This window comes from Microcaecilia unicolor, chromosome 6, assembly GCF_901765095.1.
Source record: "Microcaecilia unicolor chromosome 6, aMicUni1.1, whole genome shotgun sequence".
NCBI classification, from domain to species: Eukaryota; Metazoa; Chordata; class Amphibia; order Gymnophiona; family Siphonopidae; genus Microcaecilia; species Microcaecilia unicolor.
Window position 1 is genome coordinate 51116951 of NC_044036.1, and position 24607 is coordinate 51141557.

Below are 24607 nucleotides of genomic sequence, written 5' to 3' on the forward strand. Positions count from 1 at the left end.
AAACCTTTGGTGTTCATTTTCATGGTGCTGAAGACAACAAATTCCTGCACTATTCTCATTAGTGTTAACTAATAATCACAACAGCAAACACTTATTAATTGAATTTTTATCTTTAAAAAAAAAAAAAAGCAGCTTGTATGGGCACTTCTTTAAGAAGTCGGAATTAGTTGCCATTTTCAAATTTATCCATATGCCAAAGAAAATGTCCAATTTGGACTGAATTACTCACTTTTCCAAATCCACACTCAAGAAGCGTGACAAATTCAGATACAGGAGGTAGGTCCTTATGCTAGAGCTTTCTTCCTCCAGTCTTGCAATTAGAGATCAGCGTGTCTCACCGTCTGAGTCAGGGTCACCATCGTCTGCAGCTCTACATTCAGGTGCAACATATAAAATCAGAATGGCTTTAACGTTACCTTGAATGCAGCAACTCCTTTTCCGGTGCGTTCAATCACTCCTGCCACGTCAGATCCAGGAGTGTAAGGTAAAGCTGGTTTTATTGCGAATGACCCAGACCGAACATATGTCTCCACTGGGTTTATGCCACAAGCATGGACTTTAATTAAAACCTAAAAGTAAAAAAAGTGCGAGGTTACACTTGAACTGATTTGGTATGTTGCATGCAATGATCAAAGTGCCAGAATAGCATTAGAACCTTCACTATACACCACAGGGTTCAAAATATCTTCTCTAAGATGGCACAGTGAAGAAATGTTGCTGTGCTCTGTGTATTGCAGATGCATTTAATTAAAACAGTGCAACTATTTTATCACACAATGTCTTCACAGGTCTACCCTTCATTTTATTTTCATTTACTGAGGAGACAGTTACGTCGGATCTTATCAAGTCAATCTGAACAAAATGAATCCTGACAAGTGAAGGGCACCGAGACAGTGGTTTCCTCTAGACACTGAACCAATTTGTCTATTAAAGATTACGTAGACATAAGATAATTACAGAAAATGCTAATCAGTTCCACCTGATTGTCCTCTGGATTAGGAACTGGAACATCTGAGGAGACTTTCAGTACATCAGGTCCACCAAACTGCAAGACTCTGACCGCTCGCATCAACATTCTTCTGCTTCCCAAGGGGCTGACAGTTGGGGAAAAAGAAAACCATACTGTAAGGATGCGGTGGATACACTGATCTTCCTCCCCCGCCTCCACCCCAGAGGGACAGAAGCAGACAGCCATTTCAATCTGGACCCAAGCATTGACCTCCTGGCGTGCAACATAGGGGTCATCTCTCAGATTACACCATCCCAGAGCCTGCAGAGAGCAAAATCAGCACCATCTCCAGCATATGATCACAGAAGGAGGGGGGCGAGCGGAAGACCTCAAACAGAAATAAATATAAACATATGGATGGAGGCACTGGGCCTCCACTTACTGGGACTGTTTGCATGTCAGAAAAGCTGGAAGTATTACCATATGTCAAAAGCCCAGTCATGATGACAGGCTCCCAATCTGTAAAGGGAAAAACAATTCTGCTCTTCTTTTAAGAGAGAAGGAGCCAGCAATTTCACTATAACCAAAGCTCTGCGAAAGCTGTGTTGCTATAAGAAGGCTCGGCCAAAGAGCAGTTACGTATCGAGGCATTTGTTCACCAGACTAATTCAACTGATGAATTTGGAAGCATTGGGGAAAAAATGAACTTACACAAAATAAATCTGAATCAGCCTGCTCACCGGCATTAAGAAGTTCTTATGTAAGTTTTACTTATTCTGCAAACTGGTCAGTTAGGCTCGAGATCATGACAGCAACAGCACAGGCCAAAAAAGTGGCAGCATTCTGTGACCATTTGCAGTAGTTAACCAAAAAGTCATGGTGCCCAGATGTGATTATACAGTGCCCCCTGGAGGTAATACCTTTAAATCCAAAAAGTTACTAAACAATTCAATTCTAATTTCCCTGCTCCTGGCTTCAGTCATCATGACTTATATAGCACATACACACACTGAAAAGCGTTTGCCAACAAAAGGAGAGTGCATCTGTGGTTACCAAATTCAAGGCACATAAATTGTAAGACAAAAAACTCTCTCAAAACCCCAGATCTCTATAAATAATTTCAAGAGATCGTCATAGTGTGCCGTTATTCTCATTGGTTTTCAAATTCCCATTCAATGTGCACAAAATAAACTCAGCAAAAATTAGTATTAAAAATTGAATTAAATAGGAGAAAAAAAGACCAATGAGAATGATTTTGGAGAGGATTCTTTTCCTTCAAGCGGATCTGTAATTTCTGCTTCTCAATAGGAAGATTATTTTTGTGATAGCCAGGATAGATGGAAGGGATGTGTAAAACATGGGGGCAGCTGTAGTTTTATCTTGCTGGGCAGACTGGATGGACCGTATAGGTCTTTTTCTGCCGTCACCTACTATGTTACGTATGTATTATGAAACTGAAATGGATTGCTCCTGCATAAGGACATTCATTCACCGTTATATTTAATTTAAAGTGCAACAAATAGTTTAACATATTAATACGGCAGTTTGAGCAATACAACAGAATTTTGACTCCGGGTTGGAAGACTGTGAGGCTCATTTTCAAAGCACTTAGCCTTCCAAAGTTCCATAGAAACCTATGGAACTTTGGAAGGCTAAGTGCTTTGAAAATATGCCTCTGTGTCTGTGGTTCCAAGAATTGGAATAGGAATTTTTTTTCAGACTTTGAGGTTTTTCTCCAAGTGTCTGGCATTTTTTTCTAATTTGTCTTTTTTGAGAAGACTAGTAAAAAAGGCCCGTTTCTGTTTTAAAGGAAACGGGCGCTAGCAAGGTTTTCCTCGAAGTGTGTATGTTTGAGCGAGTGTGTGTGTGTGTGTGTGTGACAGAGAGAGAGAGAGAGACTGGGTGCGAGTGTGTGTGTGAGAATGAGAGTATGTGCCAGGATCCCCCCTCTCTCCAAGTTCCAGGGTCGTCCCCCCCCCCCCCCCGGTATGTCTCCCATTTACAGGGGTGTCCCCCCTTCCTCCCTCCCAGTTGCAGGGTCCCCCCTCCTCCCATTTTCCCAGTTGCAGGGTCCCCCCTCCCACCCCCCACCCCCACTTGCAGGGTCTGTGTGTCTCCCCCCTCCTTTTGTCCAGTGGAAAAAGCTGTAAAAACGGCAATGAGAAGCAGCTCCTAGGTTTTTTTTTTTTGGTTTTTTTTTAGTGTATAGGAATAACGGCTGCTTTGGGGAGTGGAATCAGCGATTAACCAATGGGCTTCCTTGCTTACCATAGACTTGCTTTGTTCACTTCCACTCCTGTCTATTGAACGTTCTGCAGCATGTCACAGCAGCCAATCAGTGGCACTTCAGGAATGATGGCACTTATCTACTCCACTTTCCTGAGCAGCTCTGGCAGGAAACCACATTCCCAGAACGTTGGAGGTGAGAATTATTATATAGGATGCTTTGTGTGTCATGGAAGACAGCAAACAGACCTAATGGAATCACCCCTCTAATTTCAGTCTGATCATTCTGGTTAAAAGGTATCTTCACCAAAGCTTGCCACTTGCTCAGTATAGCCTTTGTTTTAAAATCTGACACGAGTTCAGTACATCCTCTCTGTTCAACTGCTACTGAGACGACACCATAGGCCTGGTTTATATTTTTATTGTTTTAAAATCTGACATGAGTTCAGTACATCCTCTCTGTTCAACTGCTACTGAGAGGACACCATAGGCCTGGTTTATATTTTTATGTTTATTAAAATTCTTATATACCGCCACACGATACAAACAAATGATTAGGAGGTTTCCACAAAAATGCTTGTAAAAATCAAGAAATTACTACAACATAAATCACTCACTCAAAAATAAAAAAAAATACAAAAACCTTCCCACAGCTTGAACCAACATCCAATTACTTTCTGGTCCTGCTATTAAATCAGGAGGTGAACAGCCAGATTTTTAATGCTTTCTTAAAATTCTTCACATCATTTTCCAGATGGAGTTCTCTTGATAAAACTATTCCACCAAGCAGGGCCATTACAAAGAACATTCTTGATCTCACCTTTTCCACTTTCACTTCTTTAACTGCTGGAATCTCCAATAAATGTTCTTGGCCAGATTTCAAAGGCGCCTAGGGATGTAATTTTTCAACCTCCTATTTATATCCTGGTAGGGATTGAAACCTACCCAGCTAATAAAGGGTTACACTAGGTTTATCTAACAGCCATCAAAACCAATGGCAAAATTGCTGGATTGTACCAAGTTACCATCTTTCTCATAAGCTGAAATGTTTTGTAGAGCTTAGAGGCCAGAAGACACAGTCATATAGTCTATATATGGCGCCTGAAAATTCTGCACACAAAAAAAAATACGCCTAAGCATATATTCTAAAAGTACACCTAAATTTTATAGAATAGGCTTAAATTTCTGCACGGTATATAGAATTATGCAGGGTGCCTCTCCACGCGACCAAACAGAGTCACGACCATTTACACCATGTTTTACTTGGGGTAAATTCCGACACTTAAATTAGGTGCAGAATGGGTGTGTTCTACAACAAAGCGCAGAGATTTTAGAAATGCCCTCGCTCTCTTTTTACGTTGCAGAATACGCTTAGTGAGTTGTGCGCGTAAATCTTATGCCAATTAGTGCTAATTGCTTGTTAGCATCCAATTAACAGTGCTGATTAGTTAAGTTACACACATTGTTACAGAATACGCTTCAATTTCTGTTGAAAACTTAAGGCGTCATATATATATAACCCAGGGATAGTGCTTATATAAAGTCTACACCCCCTTGAAAATTTTTCACATTTGATTGTGTGTGTCAGATCCACACACATTTAAATTAGGTTTTCTACTCATCTACATACCATACTCCAGACCTTTCAGGAGGAAATGTTTTATCAGGGGACATAACATCCCCCTGAATTCTATAAAAGTTAAAAATTATGCATGCAAATTTGGGCACGTGTCCAATTTGCAAGTACAATTTAATTGAATAACGAGCCAATTAGTGCCAATACAGATTTTAACAAGCAATTATTGGTGCTAATTGGATATAATTAAAATGTACGTATGTATATTTAGGCACAGGTCCAAAAAGGGGGTGCAGCCATGGAAGAGTCATGGGTGGATCGGGGGTGTTCCTTTAACATAGTAAGTGACAGCAGATAAAGACCTGTACAGTCCATCCAGTCTGCCCAACAAGATAAACTCATTTTACTTGATAAGCGATACTTTATAAATGTACGCGAGTTTAATTTGTCCTTGCCATTCTCAGGGCACAAACCGTGTAAGTCTGCCCAGCACTCTTCTTGTACTAAAAGATCTGAAGCTAACGTCGAAGCCCCTTAAAATTTACACTCAAGCCCATCCCTATCTATTCAGTCACGATCAGGGCATAGACCGTAGAAGTCTACCCAGCACCGGTTTTGATTCCCAATTACTAGTGTCACCACCTAATCCCCGCTAAGATTCCGTGGATATATTCCTTCTAAACAGGATTCCTATCCCACACATTTGAATTCCATTACCGTTTTCATCTCCACCACCTCCCGCGGGAGGGCATTACACGTATCCACCACCCTCTCCGTGAAAAAATACTTTCTGCCATTACTCCTGAGTCTGCCCCCTTCAACCTCAATTCATGTCCTCTAGTTCTACCACTTTCCTGACTCCACAAAAGGTTTGTTTATGGATTAATACCTTTCAAATATTTGAACGTCTGTATCACGTTCAAATATTTGAAAGGTATTAATGCTATAGAGGAGATCCTAGCCTCATTTAAGTGCAGGGATTTACCCCAAAGTTTAGTGGGTGTAAATGGTCACGCTTAAATTTAGTTGTGGTTCCTGGCACTAAGCGCTATTCTATAAATGGCGCCTAAATATAAGTGCCATCTATAGAATAGTGCTCAGCGCTATTTTTTTCTGTGCTGATTTTTTAGGCACCATTTATAGAATTTAGTCACATACAGTGGGGGAAATAAGTATTTGATCCCTTGCTGATTTTGTAAGTTTGCCCACTGACAAAGACATGAGCAGCCCATAATTGAAGGGTAGGTTATTGGTAACAGTGAGAGATAGCACATCACAAATTAAATCCGGAAAATCACATTGTGGAAAGTATATGAATTTATTTGCATTCTGCAGAGGGAAATAAGTATTTGATCCCCCACCAACCAGTAAGAGATCTGGCCCCTACAGACCAGGTAGATGCTCCAAATCAACTCGTTACCTGCATGACAGACAGCTGTCGGCAATGGTCACCTGTATGAAAGACACCTGTCCACAGACTCAGTGAATCAGTCAGACTCTAACCTCTACAAAATGGCCAAGAGCAAGGAGCTGTCTAAGGATGTCAGGGACAAGATCATACACCTGCACAAGGCTGGAATGGGCTACAAAACCATCAGTAAGACGCTGGGCGAGAAGGAGACAACTGTTGGTGCCATAGTAAGAAAATGGAAGAAGTACAAAATGACTGTCAATCGACAAAGATCTGGGGCTCCACGCAAAATCTCACCTCGTGGGGTATCCTTGATCATGAGGAAGGTTAGAAATCAGCCTACAACTACAAGGGGGGAACTTGTCAATGATCTCAAGGCAGCTGGGACCACTGTCACCACGAAAACCATTGGTAACACATTACGACATAACAGATTGCAATCCTGCAGTGCCCGCAAGGTCCCCCTGCTCCGGAAGGCACATGTGACGGCCCGTCTGAAGTTTGCCAGTGAACACCTGGATGATGCCGAGAGTGATTGGGAGAAGGTGCTGTGGTCAGATGAGACAAAAATTGAGCTCTTTGGCATGAACTCAACTCGCCGTGTTTGGAGGAAGAGAAATGCTGCCTATGACCCAAAGAACACCGTCCCCACTGTCAAGCATGGAGGTGGAAATGTTATGTTTTGGGGGTGTTTCTCTGCTAAGGGCACAGGACTACTTCACCGCATCAATGGGAGAATGGATGGGGCCATGTACCGTACAATTCTGAGTGACAACCTCCTTCCCTCCGCCAGGGCCTTAAAAATGGGTCGTGGCTGGGTCTTCCAGCACGACAATGACCCAAAACATACAGCCAAGGCAACAAAGGAGTGGCTCAGGAAGAAGCACATTAGGGTCATGGAGTGGCCTAGCCAGTCACCAGACCTTAATCCCATTGAAAACTTATGGAGGGAGCTGAAGCTGCGAGTTGCCAAGCGACAGCCCAGAACTCTTAATGATTTAGAGATGATCTGCAAAGAGGAGTGGACCAAAATTCCTCCTGACATGTGTGCAAACCTCATCATCAACTACAGAAGACGTCTGACCGCTGTGCTTGCCAACAAGGGTTTTGCCACCAAGTATTAGGTCTTGTTTGCCAGAGGGATTAAATACTTATTTCCCTCTGCAGAATGCAAATAAATTCATATACTTTCCACAATGTGATTTTCCGGATTTAATTTGTGATGTGCTATCTCTCACTGTTACCAATAACCTACCCTTCAATTATGGGCTGCTCATGTCTTTGTCAGTGGGCAAACTTACAAAATCAGCAAGGGATCAAATACTTATTTCCCCCACTGTATATCCAAAAATTAAAATTAAGTGCCACACCTGGAGCAATACTTGGTGGAAGCACCTCCAGCAGCAATGACAGCTGTGAGATGGTCGAGACAGGTCTCCACCAACTTTGTGCACCTATATTTGTCAATGTTCACTCTTTTGCTATTATGCTCCAGGTTCCAAGTCAGAGACACAGAACCATGAGAGTCTGTGCATCGCTATACTTTGGGCACAGATCCTGGATGCAACATCAAAAGTGTTGTAGGTGCCCCTGGTCATGAACTTACAACATGCCTTTTGCTGCTTGGCTAACTGGCGAAGCGATTCAGCCTGCTCCAGTGGGAGAGAGTCTGCCAAATCTAGCATCTTGCACACCGAGTCCCGCAAGTAGACACTGTGAAGAGATGGTTTGATTATGCTCATGTCCCATATTCAAAGGCCTGGAACATCTTACCACCAAAAGAGTCCAAGGTTCTTGCTTCTGTGCCAGGGGGCGCTGAAGCATAGTCCCTAGAACTCTTGGCCCTTTTGAGGGTGGATTCAACCATGAGGGAATGATAAGGCAACTGAGGCTTATCAAACCCAAGGGTACTCTGAATCCGGTACATGGCATCGATCTTTTTGGGAAGTATTAGGACAGAGGGGATTCCCAATTCAGCACTAGAACTTTCTGCAAGATCTCATGAAGCAAGACCATCAAAGCCTCTTTAGGAGGAGACTCGTAGTCCAGGACCTCAACAATCTTGGCCCTGTGCTCGTCCTCCACCTCCAAAGGAAATGGAATGGCAGCTGCCATTTCCTTGACAAAAGAGGGGAAGGAAAGGCTCTCTTCGGGAGACTTTCTCCTTTCTTGTGGAGGGGAGGGGTCAGAGGTTATCCCATAGAACCTCTCCTCCCTGGGTCCTCATCTGACTCCCATAAGCACTCATGATCAGTGTCAGTGAGAAACTCCTCACGGGAGGGCCGAGACCGAGCTTGCCTCGATTTAGAGGAGCCATGTCTCCAAGAGGGGCATTGAGGAGTTGGCTCCTGCATCGACTCCGGCGAAGCTTCTTCCATCGTCGTTGAGGGTTTACCAGCTTGGGTGGCACCTGACAAGAGGCATGGCAGGCGCAAGCACCCTCGATTTTGATGCAGTCTGTTGAATAAAGTCAGCCAGCAGCTCAGGGAGAAAGGCCTGGATGTGTTTGAGGGCCAGCACCGGGAAATGCTGGGACCTCAGCTCAGAAACAGCCTGCAGAACTGCTTGGGTACAGATGGGAGGCTAATCCTAGCTGCATGGTGACCTCCGCACCAGCACCTCTAGTATGAAGGGGGAGTAGTTCTCCCGGCACCGATGCTCCTCGGGTGCCAAATCCCTCTGCACCCCGCAACTCCTGGCATCATGTGTCGAGGGTCATCGAGGCTCCTCGGTGCAGACGAGGACGACATTGAATCTTTCTGTCGCCTCGGAGTCAAGTCCAATACAGGCCAGTCCCGAGGGTCCTGCACAACAGTCGGCATCGAGGCAGGTAGAGACCCACTCAACGCACAACTGCTCCCAGCATCAACAGGTCTAGGAGCCATATATACGGATGCTTCCTATGCAATATCCAACACAGATGCCAATGCCAACATCGAGTATTCTGACTGGGCTCCTAAAATCTTCTCACGTTGAGCCTCTCTGGACAACTGGGTCATTTTCTTCATACGAAGACACAGGACACAGTTGGAAGAGCCATGGTCAGGCCCTAGACACTGAAGACACCAGGAATGGGTGTCTGTACCAGAGATGGTGCAATTGCTCCAGGTACAGTGTTAAAGCCACTGGGAACTTTCATGGACATGAAAGGAAAAATTTCCATGGCCGGAGTGGAGAAGTAGCCTAGTGGTTAGTGCAGTGGACTTTGATCCTGAGGAACTGGGTTCAATTCCCACTGCAGCTCGTTGTGACTCTGAGCAGGTCACTTACCCTCCATTGCCTCAGGTACAAATAAGTACCTGTATACACTATGTAAACTGCTTTGAATGTAGTTGCAAAAAACCACAGAAAGGCGGTATATCAAGTCCCCCAAATCAAACGACTCAATGGTGCCAAAAAAAGGGGCTAAGCACCGGAGAAAAAGCAAGGGAGACACCAACCGGAGTCAAAGCCTAAAAACGGCCTGATGCAGAAAAGAAATTTAAAAATGGGCACAATTCACTAAAGACAATAAGAGGACTGGGAAAAAGCGACCAGAAAAACAGGGAAAACTAGCTGAAAAGCACTGGAAAGCTCTACAGTGGCATAGCAAGGGGGGGGGGGGGGCCGGTCCGTCCCGGGTGGTACAAGGGGGGGGTGCTCCGCTGCTCCCGCTGCTTCCAGGCACCCCCCCCCCACCCAAAGTCCACCCCCCCATGGGCACCTCGTAGAACCCTCCTCCTCCTTCCTTCCCGCCCTCGGCAGCCCTCCTCCTCCTCTCCGCCCCCCCCCCCCCCCTCCGTATCATAACCTTTTACTTCCCGTAGTGGCAGCGACGTCAGTTACTTACGAAGAAGGCTGCAGGCTCCCCTCCGGCTTCAGCTTCTCCCTTCGCTCTTCACACAGTGAGTGTCCCGCCTTCGCGATGACATTTCCTGTTTCCGCGAAGGCGGGACACTCACTGTGTGAAGAGCGAAGGGAGAAGCTGAAGCCAGAGGGGAGCCTGCAGTGCCTTCTTCGAAACGGAACTGACGCCGCTGCCACCAAGGGAAGAAAAAGGTTATGATACCGGGGGGCAGAGAGGAGGAGGGCTGCCGTGGGTGGGAAGGAAGGAACGGAGAGGGCAGGGGAGAGAGGAGAATGCTGGACATGGATGGGAGGAGAGAGCAGGGGGAGAGAACAGATTGCTGGACATGGAGGAGAGAAGGGGAGGGCATGGGGGACAGAAGAGATCGCTGGAGGGGAGGGCAGGGGAGGAGAATTGCTGGACGTGGGTGGATGGATGGAGGGGAGGGCAGGAAGGAACGGAGAGGAGGGCTGTGGGGGAGCTGAGGGAGGGCAGGGAGAATTGCTGGACATGGATGGGAGGGCATGGGGAGAGAAGAGATCACTGGAGAGGAGGGGAGGGCAGGGAAGAGAGGAGAATTGCTGGTGGATGAATGGAGGGGGCAGGGGAGAGAGGAAATTTGCTGGATGTGGATGGATGGAGGAGAGGGCAGAGGAGAGGAGACTTGCTGGACATGGATGAATGAATGGGGGCAGGGGAGAGAGGAAATTTGAAGGATATGGGTGGATGGAGGAGACGGCAGGAGAGAATGGAGAGTTCCTGGACATAGATGGAGAATTGCTGGATATGGATGGATGAATGGGGGCAGGAGAGAGGAAATTTGCTTGATATGGGTGGATGGAGGAGAGCGTAGGGGAGAATGGAGAGTTGTTGGACATGGATGGATGGATGGGGAGGAAAGTCAGGAAGGAAATGCACATGGATGGAAGAGAGAAGAGAGGAGAAATGTTGGACAAGGATGGAGGGAAGGAAAGACAGGAAGGAGATGCACATGGAGAGAGGGCAGATCCTAGATGGAAGGGGCAGGGAGAGAGGGCAGACTTTGGATGGCAGGGAGAGAGAGAGAAGGCAGATGCTGGATGGAAGGAAGACAGTGAAAAGAAGATGAGGAAAGCATAAACCAGAGACAACAAACTGCAATATATATTTTTATTTTTTTGCTTTAGGATAAAGTAGTATTGTAGCTGTGTTAATAAATAGAACATGGAAATAAGGTAATCTTTATTAGACTAATTTTAATATATTTTGACTAACTTTTGGAGAACAAAACCCCCTTCCTCAGGCCAGGATAGGATATTGTAAAATCACTATACTGTACTGATCTGATCTGAGGAAGGAGGTTTTGGTCTCTGAAAGCTAAATGTATTAGTCCAATAAAATGGTGGTATTTTATTTTCTGTTTCTGTGGTGTTGCATTGTATGCTCAGTCTGGCCTCTTGGGGGTTCAGTTTAATTTTTGTCTAAATAGAAAGTTTGATTACTTATTTTATAGTGGTTTAGGGTTTATCTGTGTTTGTGAAAAAGACACGGCTTTCAGTTGGCATTGACTGTGCAGGATCGACGATCTGTACTATTCTGTCTGGTTACGTTTTACAAATAGGCGAATTGATGTTCTAGTGCTCACTGTAGTGTTTAAGATGCTTTCTTTTTCCTTATGTGACTCGTAGAAATTACTGCTTATGGTATGGTAAAATTGTTCTAGAGATCCTGAGTGTTTTGTATTCTCGGTATGCCTAGTACTGGATTTTGGAGGTGGGGTGTTAAAAAATGACCGGCCCCGGGTGTCAATTACCCTAGCTACGCCACTGAAGCTCTATCAGCCCAAGCTGCGAGGAGGAGGCAAAAAAAGCACATACTGTCCTCACTGTGGGAAAAACTGCAGGAACTGTGCTCTCATGGCAGGCGGAAAGGCACTCGTCCATGCGCAGTAGAGCATAACTCACGCTCCACAAAGGTAAAATTATGTATCATACCTGATAATTTTCTTTCCATTAATCATAGCTGATCAATCCATAGACTGGTGGGTTGTGTCCATCTACCAGCAGGTGGAGATAGAGAGCAAACTTTTGCCTCCCTATATGTGGTCATGTGCTGCCGGAAACTCCTCAGTATGTCGATATCAAAGCTCCATCCGCAGGACTCGGCACTTAGAGAATTACACCCACAAAGGGACACTCTGCCCAGCTCACCACCGCCGAAACGGGGGAGGGGAATTAACCCAGCTCATCCCCACACAAGTGGGGGAGGGGAATCCGTCCAGCTCATCCCCGCGGAGCGGGGGAGGGACACCACACCCGCCGATGCGGGGGGATCTGGCTTATCCTGCAACCGCAACCGCGGGAGGAGCTGACTGACCCTAACACCGCCGAAGCGGGAGGGGTACAAAGCTGCCCTACAGCCGCACGAAGCGGGAGGGAGTGCCGGCAGAATTTAAGTCTCAATCCAGCCCCGTAAAACGGAGGGGAGAGGAATGCAGCAGCTCACTGTAACACAAACTCGTCTCATAAGTACATAAGTACATAAGTAGTGCCATACTGGGAAAGACCAAAGGTCCATCTAGCCCAGCATCCTGTCACCGACAGTGGCCAATCCAGGTCAAGGGCACCTGGCACGCTCCCCAAACGTAAAAACATTCCAGACAAGTTATACCTAAAAATGCAGAATTTTTCCAAGTCCATTTAATAGCGGTCTATGGACTTGTCCTTTAGGAATCTATCTAACCCCTTTTTAAACTCCGTCAAGCTAACCGCCCGTACCACGTTCTCCGGCAACGAATTCCAGAGTCTAATTACACGTTGGGTGAAGAAAAATTTTCTCCGATTCGTTTTAAATTTACCACACTGTAGCTTCAACTCATGCCCTCTAGTCCTAGTATTTTTGGATAGCGTGAACAGTCGCTTCACATCCACCCGATCCATTCCACTCATTATTTTATACACTTCTATCATATCTCCCCTCAGCCGTCTCTTCTCCAAGCTGAAAAGCCCTAGCCTTCTCAGCCTCTCTTCATAGGAAAGTCGTCCCATCCCCACTATCATTTTCGTCGCCCTTCGCTGTACCTTTTCCAATTCTACTATATCTTTTTTGAGATACGGAGACCAGTACTGAACACAATACTCCAGGTGCGGTCGCACCATGGAGCGATACAACGGCATTATAACATCCGCACACCTGGACTCCATACCCTACCTAATAACACCCAACATTCTATTCGCTTTCCTAGCCGCAGCAGCACACTGAGCAGAAGGTTTCAGCGTATCATCGACGACGACACCCAGATCCCTTTCTTGATCCGTAACTCCTAACGCGGAACCTTGCAAGACGTAGCTATAATTCGGGTTCCTCTTACCCACATGCATCACTTTGCACTTGTCAACATTGAACTTCATCTGCCACTTGCACGCCCATTCTCCCAGTCTCGCAAGGTCCTCCTGTAATCGTTCACATTCCTCCTGCGACTTGACGACCCTGAATAATTTTGTGTCATCGGCGAATTTAATTACCTCACTAGTTATTCCCATCTCTAGGTCATTTATAAATACATTAAAAAGCAATGGACCCAGCACAGACCCCTGCAGGACCCCACTAACTACCCTCCTCCACTGAGAATACTGGCCACGCAATCCTACTCTCTGCTTCCTATCTTTCAACCAGTTCTTAATCCATAATAATACCCTACCTCCGATTCCATGACTCAGCAATTTCTTCAGGAGTCTTTCGTGCGGCACTTTGTCAAACGCCTTCTGAAAATCCAGATATACAATATCAACCGGCTCCCCATTGTCCACATGTTTGCTTACCCCCTCAAAAAAATGCATTAGATTGGTGAGGCAAGACTTCCCTTCACTAAATCCGTGTTGACTTTGTCTCATCAGTCCATGTTTTTGTATATGCTCTGCAATTTTATTCTTAATAATAGCCTCCACCATCTTGCCCGGCACCGACGTCAGACTCACCGGTCTATAATTTCCCGGATCTCCTCTGGAACCCTTCTTAAAAATCGGAGTAACATTGGCTACCCTCCAGTCTTCCGGTACTACACTCGATTTTAGGGACAGATTGCATATTTCTAACAGTAGCTCCGCAAGTTCATTTTTTAGTTCTATTAATACTCTGGGATGAATACCATCAGGTCCCGGTGATTTACTACTCTTCAGCTTGCTGAACTGACCCATTACATCCTCCAAGGTTACAGAGAATTTGTTTAGTTTCTCCGACTCCCCCGCTTCAAATATTCTTTCCGGCACCGGTGTCCCCCCCAAATCCTCCTCGGTGAAGACCGAAGCAAAGAATTCATTTAATTTCTCCGCTACGGCTTTGTCCTCCTTGATCGCCCCTTTAACACCATTTTCGTCCAGCGGCCCAACCGACTCTTTGGCCGGTTTCCTGCTTTTAATGTATCTAAAAAAATTTTTACTATGTATTTTTGCTTCCAACGCTAATTTCTTCTCAAAGTCCTTTTTTGCCCTCCTTATCTCCGCTTTGCATTTGGCTTGGCATTCCTTATGATCTATCCTGTTACTTTCAGTTGGTTCTCTTCTCCACTTTCTGAAGGATTGTTTTTGGCTCTAATGATTTCCTTTATCTTACTGTTTAGCCACGCCGGCTGACGTTTAGTCTTTTTTCCCTTTTTTCTAATACGTGGAATATATTTGTCCTGAACCTCCAGGATGGTGTTTTTAAACAGCATCCACACCTGATGCAAGTTTTTTACTCTGCGAGCTGCTCCTTTCAGTCTTTTTTTTACCATTTTTCTCATTTTGTCGTAATCACCTTTTCTATAGTTAAACGCTAGCGTACTTGATTTCCTAGTTTCACTTCCTTCAATGCCAATATCAAAACCGATCATATTATGATCACTGTTATCAAGCGGCCCTCGTATCGTTACCCCCTGCACTAGATCATGAGCACCACTAAGGACTAAGTCTAGTATTTTTCCTTCTCTTGTCGGCTCCTGAACTAGCTGTTCCATGAAGCTGTCCTTGATTTCATCAAGAAATCTTATGTCCCTTGCGTGTACAGATGTTACATTAACCCAGTCTATATGCGGGTAATTGAAATCCCCCATTATTATTGTGTTGCCCAGTTTGTTTGCGTCCCTGATTTCCTTTAACATTTCCGCATCCGTCTGTTCGTCCTGGCCAGGCGGACGGTAGTACACTCCTATCACTATCCTTTTCCCCTTTGCACATGGAATTTCAATCCACAGTGATTCCAAGGAGTGTTTTGTTTCCTGCAGAATTTTCAATCTATTTGATTCAAGGCTCTCGTTAATATACAATGCTACCCCTCCACCAATCCGATTCACCCTATCACTACGATATAATTTGTACCCCGGTATGACAGTGTCCCACTGGTTATCCTCCTTCCACCAGGTCTCAGAGATGCCTATTATATCTAATTTTTCATTTAGTGCAATATATTCCAACTCCCCCATCTTATTTCTTAGGCTCCTGGCATTCGCATATAGACATTTCAAACTATGTTTGTTGTTCCTAAGTACATCATGCTTAGTACTTGACAGTATTAATTGGCAATCTTTTGTCTGATTTTTATTGTTATTTAAAGATACCCGATCTACTACAATCTCTTTTGCAACCTCACTATCAGGATACTCTATCTTCCCTGTTATGGTGATATCTTTGAAAGATACCTTATCCCGAACCATGCTCTTTTGAGCGACTGTCGGCCTTCCCCCCATTTCTAGTTTAAAAGCTGCTCTATCTCCTTCTTAAACGCCGATGCCAGCAGCCTGGTCCCACTCTGGTTAAGATGGAGCCCATCCTTTCGGAATAGGCTCCCCCTTCCCCAGAATGTTGCCCAGTTCCTAACAAATCTAAAGCCCTCCTCCCTGCACCATCGTCTCATCCACGCATTGAGACTCTGGAGCTCTGCCTGTCTCTTGGGCCCTGCGCGTGGCACAGGTAGCATTTCAGAAAATGCTACCCTGGAGGATCTGGATTTCAGCTTTCTACCTAAGAGCCTAAATTTTGCTTCCAACTCTTGAAGAATCCAAGTGAAAAAACTTGAACACGAAGTCCTCCTGAAGTAACTAAAATTCAACCAGAATATAAACAGTACAGATATCTGGGAGGGGCTATGGATTGATCAGCTATGATTAATGGAAAGAAAATTATCAGGTATGATACAAAATTTTACCTTCCATATCATCATGCTGATCAATCCATAGACTGGTGGGATGCACCGAAGCAGTACTCACCCAGGGCGGGACATTGAAATCCCTGACCTCAACACTGAAGCTCCAAACCGGGCCTCCGCCCGTGCCGCCACAGTCAAGCGGTAATGCTTGGAGAATGTATGGGCCGATGCCCAAGTTGCCGCCTTGCATATCTCTGCCAAGGAGACGGACCCGGCCTCTGCCATCGAAGCCGCCTGAGCTCTAGTGGAGTGAGCCTTCAGCTGGATAGGCGGCACCTTCCCCGCGGCCACATAAGCCGCTGCAATGGCTTCCTTGACCCATCTTGCCACTGTAGGCTTAGCAGCTTGCAGACCCTTACGAGGACCTGCAAACAGGACAAACAGATGATCAGACTTCCGGAAATCATTGGTCACTTCCAAGTATCTGATGATGACTCGTCTCACATCCAGATATTTGAGAGCAGAGTACTCCTCTGGGTAGTCCTCCCTACGAAAGGAAGGGAGACAGAGCTGCTGATTCACATGGAAGCGAGAAACAATCTTGGGCAGGAAGGAAGGCACTGTGCGAATAGTCACTCCTGCCTCAGTGAACTGCAGAAAAGGCTCTCGACATGAGAGCGCCTGGAGCTCGGAAACTCTTCTGGCTGAAGTGATAGCCACCAAAAAGACTGCTTTCAACGTCAGGTCTTTCAGAGATGCCCTTGACAAGGGTTCAAAAGGCGGCTTCTGCAAAGCTCTTAGTACCAGATTGAGATTCCACGCAGGCACCACCGAGTGCAGAGGAGGGCGCAGGTGATTAACTCCTTTGAGAAAACGCACCACATCTGGCTGCGAAGCCAGGGAAGCACCCTTCAGGCGGCCCCTGAAGCAAGCCAGAGCCGCTACCTGGACTTTAAGGGAACTGAGCGACAGGCCTTTCTCCAGACCTTCTTGCAGGAACGCCAACACTGAAGAGATTGGAGCAGTGAAGGGAGAAAGTGAGCCTGCTTCACACCACGCTGCAAAGGTACGCCAAACCCTGGCGTAAGCAGTAGAAGTACAGCGCTTCCTCGCTCTCAGCATAGTGGCGATGACCTTGTCTGAGAAGCCCTTCTTCCTCAGACGCTGCCGCTCAATAGCCAGGCCGTAAGACCAAAGGGGGAGGGATCCTCCATCACCACGGGACCCTGATGCAACAGGCCCTGCTCCGCTGGCAGTCGCAGAGGTTCGTCCACTGAGAGCCTGATCAAGTCCGCATACCAGGGACGTCTGGGCCAGTCCGGACCCACCAGGATCACCCGGCCCGGATGCTTTGCCACCCAGTCTAGCACCCTGCCCAACATGGGCCAGGGCGGGAACACAGAGAAGCTCCTGTGTTGGCCACTGTTGGAGGAGAGCATCTACTCCCAGAGATCGAGGGTCCCGTCCTCTGCTGAAAAAGCGCGGCACTTGGCAATTGGCCGATGACGCCATCAGATCTAGGCTCGGCTGGCCCCAGCGCTTCGTGATGTCCAAGAACGCCTGAACCGATAGCTGCCACTCTCCGGGATCCAAGGTATGGCGACTGAGAAAGTCCGCCTTGACATTCATAACTCCGGCAATATGGGCCGCTGACAGCTGTTCCAGGTTCGCTTCCGCCTACTGGCAAAGACTCATAGCCTCCTTGGCTAGAGGGGCGCTCTTGGTACCTCCCTGGCGGTTGACATAGGCCACAGCCGTGGCATTGTCCGACAGAACCCGTACAGGCTTCAACGCCAGTACCGGGATGAACTCCAAAAGCGCCAACCGAATGGCTCTGAGTTCCAGGAGGTTGATAGACCACTTTGCCTCTGCAGGAGACCAGAGCCCCTGCGCTGTCCTTCCCAAGCAGTGGGCTCCCCAGCCCGACAAAGAGGCGTCCGTCGTGACGACAATCCACTCCGGGGTCACCAGAGGCATTCCTGCAGACAACTTGTCTGTCTGCGTCCACCAGCTCAGCGCCTTGCGCACTGCTGGGTCCAAGGGAAGGCGCACAGCATAATCCTCCGACATCGGAGTCCAGCGCTGCAGCAGAGAGTGTTGTAGTGGTCTCATATGAGCCCTGGCCCAGGGCACTACTTCCATCGTGGCCGTCATAGAGCCCAACAGCTGCACATAGTCCCAAGCCCGAAGAGGAGAGGCTACTAGGAACTGGTCCACCTGAGCCTGAAGCTTGACAATCCGATTGTCTGGCAGGAACACTCTGCCCACTTGGGTGTCGAATCGAACTCCCAGATACTCCAGGGACTGAGTTGGGCGCAGCTGGCTTTTCTCCCAGTTGATGATCCACCCCAGGGAGCTCAAAAGAGCAACCACCCAGTTCACAGCTTTGCCGCACTCTGCATAAGAGGGGGCTCGGATCAACCAGTCGTCCAGATAAGGATGGACTTGGACTCCTTCCTTTCGCAGGAAGGCCGCGATGACCACCATTACTTTGGAGAAGGTCCGCGGAGCAGTAGCCAACCCGAACGGGAGGGCTCTGAACTGGAAGTGTCGGCCCAGGACTGCAAAACGCAGAAAGCGTTGATGAGGAGGCCAGATGGGAATATGCAAATACGCTTCCTTGATGTCCAAGGATGCCAGAAACTCCCCTGCCTTCACTGCCGCTATAACAGAGCGGAGGGTCTCCATGCGAAAGTGCCGAACTTTCAAGGCCCGATTGACCCCTTTGAGGTCGAGGATAGGCCGGACAGAACCTCCTTTCTTTGGTACCACAAAGTAAATGGAGTAACGTCCCTTGCCAAGCTGATTTACTGGCACCGGAACGACCGCGCCCAGGCGGATCAGATTGTCCAAAGTCTGCTGCACTGCCACAGCTTTGACCGGAGACTTGCAGGGAGAGTACAAACCCGTCTCTTAAGGGTCGGCAGAACTCTAGCTTGTAGCCATCTCTGATGACTTCCAGCACCCAAGCGTCTGAAGTTATTGTGGTCCACTCGCCCAGAAACGAGGACAGCCGTCCTCCAATCTGCACTGGGGCGTGGACCAAGGCCCCGTCATTGGGTACGAGACCCTGGGGGAGGACCGGAGGAAGCACCTCCGGGACGGCGGTCTCTGCGAAAGGAATGCTGCTTGGGGGAGAAGTTCCTCTTGAAGGAAGAGGGGGCAGAGGAGCCAGACCTGCCCGGGCGGTACCGACGGGCTTCCTGAAACCGTCCTCTGGAGGTACCGGGGCGAGTACTAGCCCGAGCCCTGACCTCTGGTAACTTCTTGCCCTTAGACGTGCCGAGATCGGTCACGATTTTGTCCAGCTCGACCCCAAAGAGCAGCTTGCCTTTAAAAGGCAATCTAGCCAGGCGGGATTTAGAGGCGTGGTCAGCAGACCAATGCTTCAGCCAAAGCCACCGCCGCGCAGAGATTGTCTGAGCCATGCCTTTAGCTGAGGCCCTCAAGACATCATACAGCAAGTCTGCCAAATAGGCTAAGCCCGATTCCAGGGCCGGCCAATCAGCCCTCAAGGAAGGATCCGAGGGGGAAGCCCGCTGCACCATAGTCAGGCACGCCCTGGCCACATAGGAGCCGCAAACTGAGGCCTGCAAACTTAAAGCATCCGCCTCAAAGGACGACCTTAAGGCCGCCTCCAATCTTCTGTCTTGGGCTTCCTTTAGGGCCGTGCCACCTTCCACCGGCAACGCCGTTTTCTTAGTCACCGCAGTGATTAAAGAATCCATTGTAGGCCACAGATAGGCCTCACATTCACCTTCAGGCAAAGGATAGAGGCGGGACATAGCCCTAGCCACTTTAAGGCTCGCTTCCGGGACATCCCATTGAGCCGAAATTAAGGTGTGCATGGCATCATGCACGTGGAAGGTTCTAGGCGGGCGCTTCGTCCCCAGCATAATGGCAGAGCCAATAGGGGCTGAGGGAGAGACGTCCTCCGGAGAGGAAATCTTCAAAATGCCCATGGCCTGCACTAACAGGTTGGGCAAATCCTCTGAGCTAAAGAGCCGCGCTGCAGAGGGGTCATCCGCTCCATCCGAGCGGGGATCCGTCTCCTCCAAGGAATCCGCAAAGGACCGTTGGGAGAACTCAGATACGCTGCCCTCATCTACATCGGAGGAGACAAAGTCCTCCAAGGCCTGGGAATCAACCCGAGGGAGTTTACCTCCGGGGGCCTCAACCTCTTTACCAGACGAGGGAGCAGGGGCAGCGTTTTGCATAAGGAAGGCCTGATGCAGCAGCAAAACAAACTCGGGGGAGAAACCCCCCAGACTGTGCACTTCCGCAGCCTGGGCTACAGCCCTAGACGCACCCTCAACCGGCGCTCGCAAGAGCGGGGGAGAGACATGCTGCACATCCAAGATGGCGTCCGGCGCGACACTCCGCGAAGGAGCCGCGCGGGAAGAACGGCGCTTAACTTTAGCCGCTTTTGTGCCGTCGCCCAAATTAAGGGCGTTCATGGCATTAATGTCTCCTACCTCAAGGGCGGCCCAAGAAGAAGCCGTCCGAGCCGCGTGGCCGGCCAAGATGGCGGAGGCGAGCAGCGGAGGATGGGCGTTTATGGCGGGAAAAACCGCCACGCTGGAGGAAGGACCGGGACACTCATCGGTCACGAAACTGTCACCCAACAAGGGCGAATCAGGCTTTAAGACCCCCGCATCCCCTCTAGAAGCGCCCAAGCGATCCGGGGAGCGACTCTTTGCGCCCTCGCCCTCCGACGCCATATGCCACGTGGAGATCAATCGGGGAACCCCCTGCCCGCTATAAAAAGGTAAAAATTACCTGCTTTCCGCTCCGAGCTGTAACGACCTGGTGTCCCAGTGAGTAGCTGCAATAAACGTTTAAATAAACGTCGAAATAAACGCCTTTAAGGACGTTCAAAATTTTTTTTTTTTTTTTAAACGGAGCCAGCGGGAGGGGGGAGAAAAGGAGGGACCTGGCACCACCAGGTTTGCACTTGCTCAAGAAGAGCCCTCAACCCCAGGCACTCAACAAAACCTAAAAATTAGGCTTGGAGGCCTAGCCAGAGCTGCTGCTGTGTGTGACCACCACCTGCTGAGATAGAGAACATACTGAGGAGTTTCCTGCAGCACATGACCACATATAGGGAGGCAAAAGTTTGCTCTCTATCTCCACCTGCTGGTAGATGGACACAACCCACCAGTCTATGGATTGATCAGCATGATGATATGGAAGCTCTTTTAAGCTTAAGCGCATGATTGGGCAACCTGGGTCGCGCTACTCACTTGAGAGAATTATTGGGTCCTTTTACTAAGGTGCACCAAAAAAATGGCCTGCGCTAGTGTAGATGCATGTATTAGACGCGTGCAGATCCATTTTTCAGCATGCCTGCAAAAAATGCCTTTTTAAAACTTTTGCCAAAAATGGGCGTGCAGCAAAATAAAAATTGGCATGCATTCATTTTGGGTCTGAGACTTTACCACCAGCCATTGACTTAGCAGTAAGGTCTCTCGTGTTAACCATGCAGTAATCGCCTACGCGCGTCAAGATAGAGTTACCATCCAATTTTCTGGTGCACATAGTGGACGAGCGTAAAAAATGAAATTACCACACAGGTCACGCAACTGCTGGGCAGTAACTCCAAATTGGCGCTCATGGGGCGCATATAGGCACCTACAACGGCTTAGTAAAAGGGCCCCTATGTCCTGCTTGTCCTCAGAGAATCTTTTGTATCTATAGATAAAGTCATAGGTGGTCGGTGGCCCAACTGTTTGGGGAGGCTAAAGGGGCGTGGTTAAGGGTGGTGCCAGGGGCGGGGCTTACATCCATAATTGTCTGACAACACACAGAAAAAAAATAAAATAAAAGTAAAATAGTCACAATTAATACCTTTAACAATTCAACATCAGATCATCCAAAATATTATAAAACCATGTCTGATGTTATGACAAACTAAAATTAATTTAAAGTGTTGATGTCACCTTAGTATGGGCCAACACACAACCTCTCCACTGCAAAACACTATACACAATCTTGTGCAAAAACACACTCAGAACCTTACCAAATCATAACAGCACTAATTCCAAGGACAGGACAAGCTACAATCTTATGCGTGGAAAGGCAGCACTGTAATTACACCAGCCTCTAAAACACCAATACACTACCTAGTGAAAAAAAACCCAAAAGGGCTAGTACACACTAGCAGAATACTGCACCTTGATCACACATGAAAAACACATGACAACAGATATGACAAAAGGAACTAGAAATCAAAAGATATGAAGGCAAAATATTGAACTGGAAAGTTACCTCAAGAAGTCAGACTCGGCATGCAGCAATACTAAAGAAATTGAAACTTACTTGCAAAATATCACAGATGCACATTTCCAAAAGCTGACATATTCCAATTAATAAATTCCGAATAAAATACTTTTTTCTACCTTTGTTGTCTGAGCATTTAGTTGTTCTATTCTCCACAGAAGACAATGAAAATGCAAAGGAGGTATGGTGTGCCTACACAAATCCAGTATTTAAAACCCAAACCACACCAAAGTGCTCAACTACAGAGGCTCTCAAATCATAGCCAATGCTGTGTATGTGTTTGTCCACAACATATGAACTCCAACCCTAATAATTTGAGTTCTGCCTCAGAAAGGCTAAAGGCTTCGTGCATCTTGTCTGCATAAATTTACAGACAAATGTAAAGAAGATGAAGGGGAAAAAAAAAAGAAGAAGAAGAAGAAAAAAGGCAGCTAAAAAGTAAGACGACAAAATTAGAATAGTAAGATAAAAGGAGAAAGAAGTGCTAAACAAAAAAGGTGGGAAACTTTGTTTTCAAGCTGAGATGAAACTTTTTAAGGCATTTGATTATAGAAGCGTGCAGTTTCTCTTCCTAGTTCTCAGCTCTTGCTTAACATTTAACCGAAAGTTTAATAAAGTTAGTAATTCTTGGTGAGGAGTTGGGGGAGAGAGAGAGATGTTCCGATCTGAACTCTCAAGTAAAGTTATCAAACGCTTGCCCTGTATTTCAGCTCTGGGGCTCCGCGGGCAGATCCAGATCTCTGGCAGAACCAGTGGCGTAGCCACAGGTGGGCTTGGGTGGGCCAGGGCCCACCAATTTAGGGCTCAGGCCCACCCAACAGTAGCACATGTTTAGCAGTAGCTGATGGGGATTCCAAGCTCTACCAGCTGAAGACTTCCCCCTGATGGTAATGAAAATGGTGTGCTCCACGATACTGGCACCTGCGAATGCTCTCTTTTCAGCGCATTCCTGCTGCAGACTGCCTAGGTGGAGAGAAGCATTTTCCTACCAGCTTAGATATTTTTGGGGGGGAGGGGAAGAACACTTGGTACCCACCCACTTCTTGCCTATGCCCACCCAAAATCTGCTGTCTGGCTACGCCCCTGCCAAGCATTAAGATTCCCCAAAGTGCTTAATTTAGTCATCAAGCGAAATCGAAGCCCTCACCCGGCAGGTAACTGACACTCAGCTTCCCTCCCTGCAGGTGGCATGCAAAAGTTGTACCCCGAACCTGCCTGCACAGTGGTCTCTCCCCTCACTCACCCAGAAAGGTCAGGCAGAGGATTCTGGCAGCCTCCGGCAGCACGAAAAGCTGCAGAAAAACCAGCAATACTGGTTCAGCTCTTCTCATCTTGCCTAGCCACTAAAAGAGAAACTAAACCTACCTGACTATGGCGGGTCAGTGAACTTTTAGCTCTCCCTCCCCCAGCCCCACCTCCCTGTCCTCAGCTCCCCGAAAGCCCACATTCCGTTCCTCCTGCAGCCACCCTGCATTTAAAACCTATTATTTTAAAGTCGCAGGAGAAAGCAGTGGGGGGGGGGGGGGGGGGAGTCATAGCTCAAGCCTCTTATCCGGGGGGGGGGGGGGGGGGGGGCGCCTATGGATACAGTAGCCTAATAAGATAAATCAGAACTACACCAATGCACTCAATGGGGCAAATCTCATTATCGTTGATATCGTGCAGGCTTGCTACAGTTGTAACAATCTATTCCGTCTTGCTCTCGGCTGTATTTTAACGAAGAAAAACAATATGGTTCGTCCCTGGTGGGAAGTTATTCTGGCCCTGCACCTACTACTACTATTTAGCATTTCTATAGCGCTACAAAGCGTACGCAGCGCTGCACAAACATAGAAGAAAGACAGTCCCTGCTCAAAGAGCTTACGATCTAATAGACAAAAATAATAAAGCAAGCAAATCAATTAATGTGTAGAGGAAAGAGGAGAGGAGGGTAGGTAGAAGCAGAGGTATAAGTGGTTACAAGTCAAAAGCAATGTTAAAGAGGTGGGTTTTCAATCTAGATGTAAAGATGGTCAAGGATGGGGCAAGACGTAGGGGCTCAGGAAGTTTATTCCAGGCGTGGGGGTGCAGCGAGACAGGTGCACCAATCTTACCTGATCAGCTGCGGGTTCTATAAAACTCTTTCGTTCACTCGGGCTTTCCAACGTATGCTTCGCCAGTTGCCACCCCGCTTTAAGAACTGTCTTATGACGCAACACAACAGATGCTATTGGACCTTGCCTTCTGTGCTTACCAGCTCCT

The 24607-nt window shown here is 47.5% G+C and overlaps 1 long non-coding RNA gene across 1 annotated transcript; it reads right to left on the minus strand.

Moving 5' to 3' along the window:
* Positions 1 to 337: 337 nt before the first annotated feature.
* Positions 338 to 24602, minus strand: LOC115472796. The gene is made up of 3 exons (XR_003942557.1): positions 24460 to 24602; positions 980 to 1094; positions 338 to 569 (listed from the first exon to the last, which is right to left on the minus strand). It is a non-coding gene; the product is annotated as an uncharacterized LOC115472796 (long non-coding RNA).
* Positions 24603 to 24607: the final 5 nt, after the last annotated feature.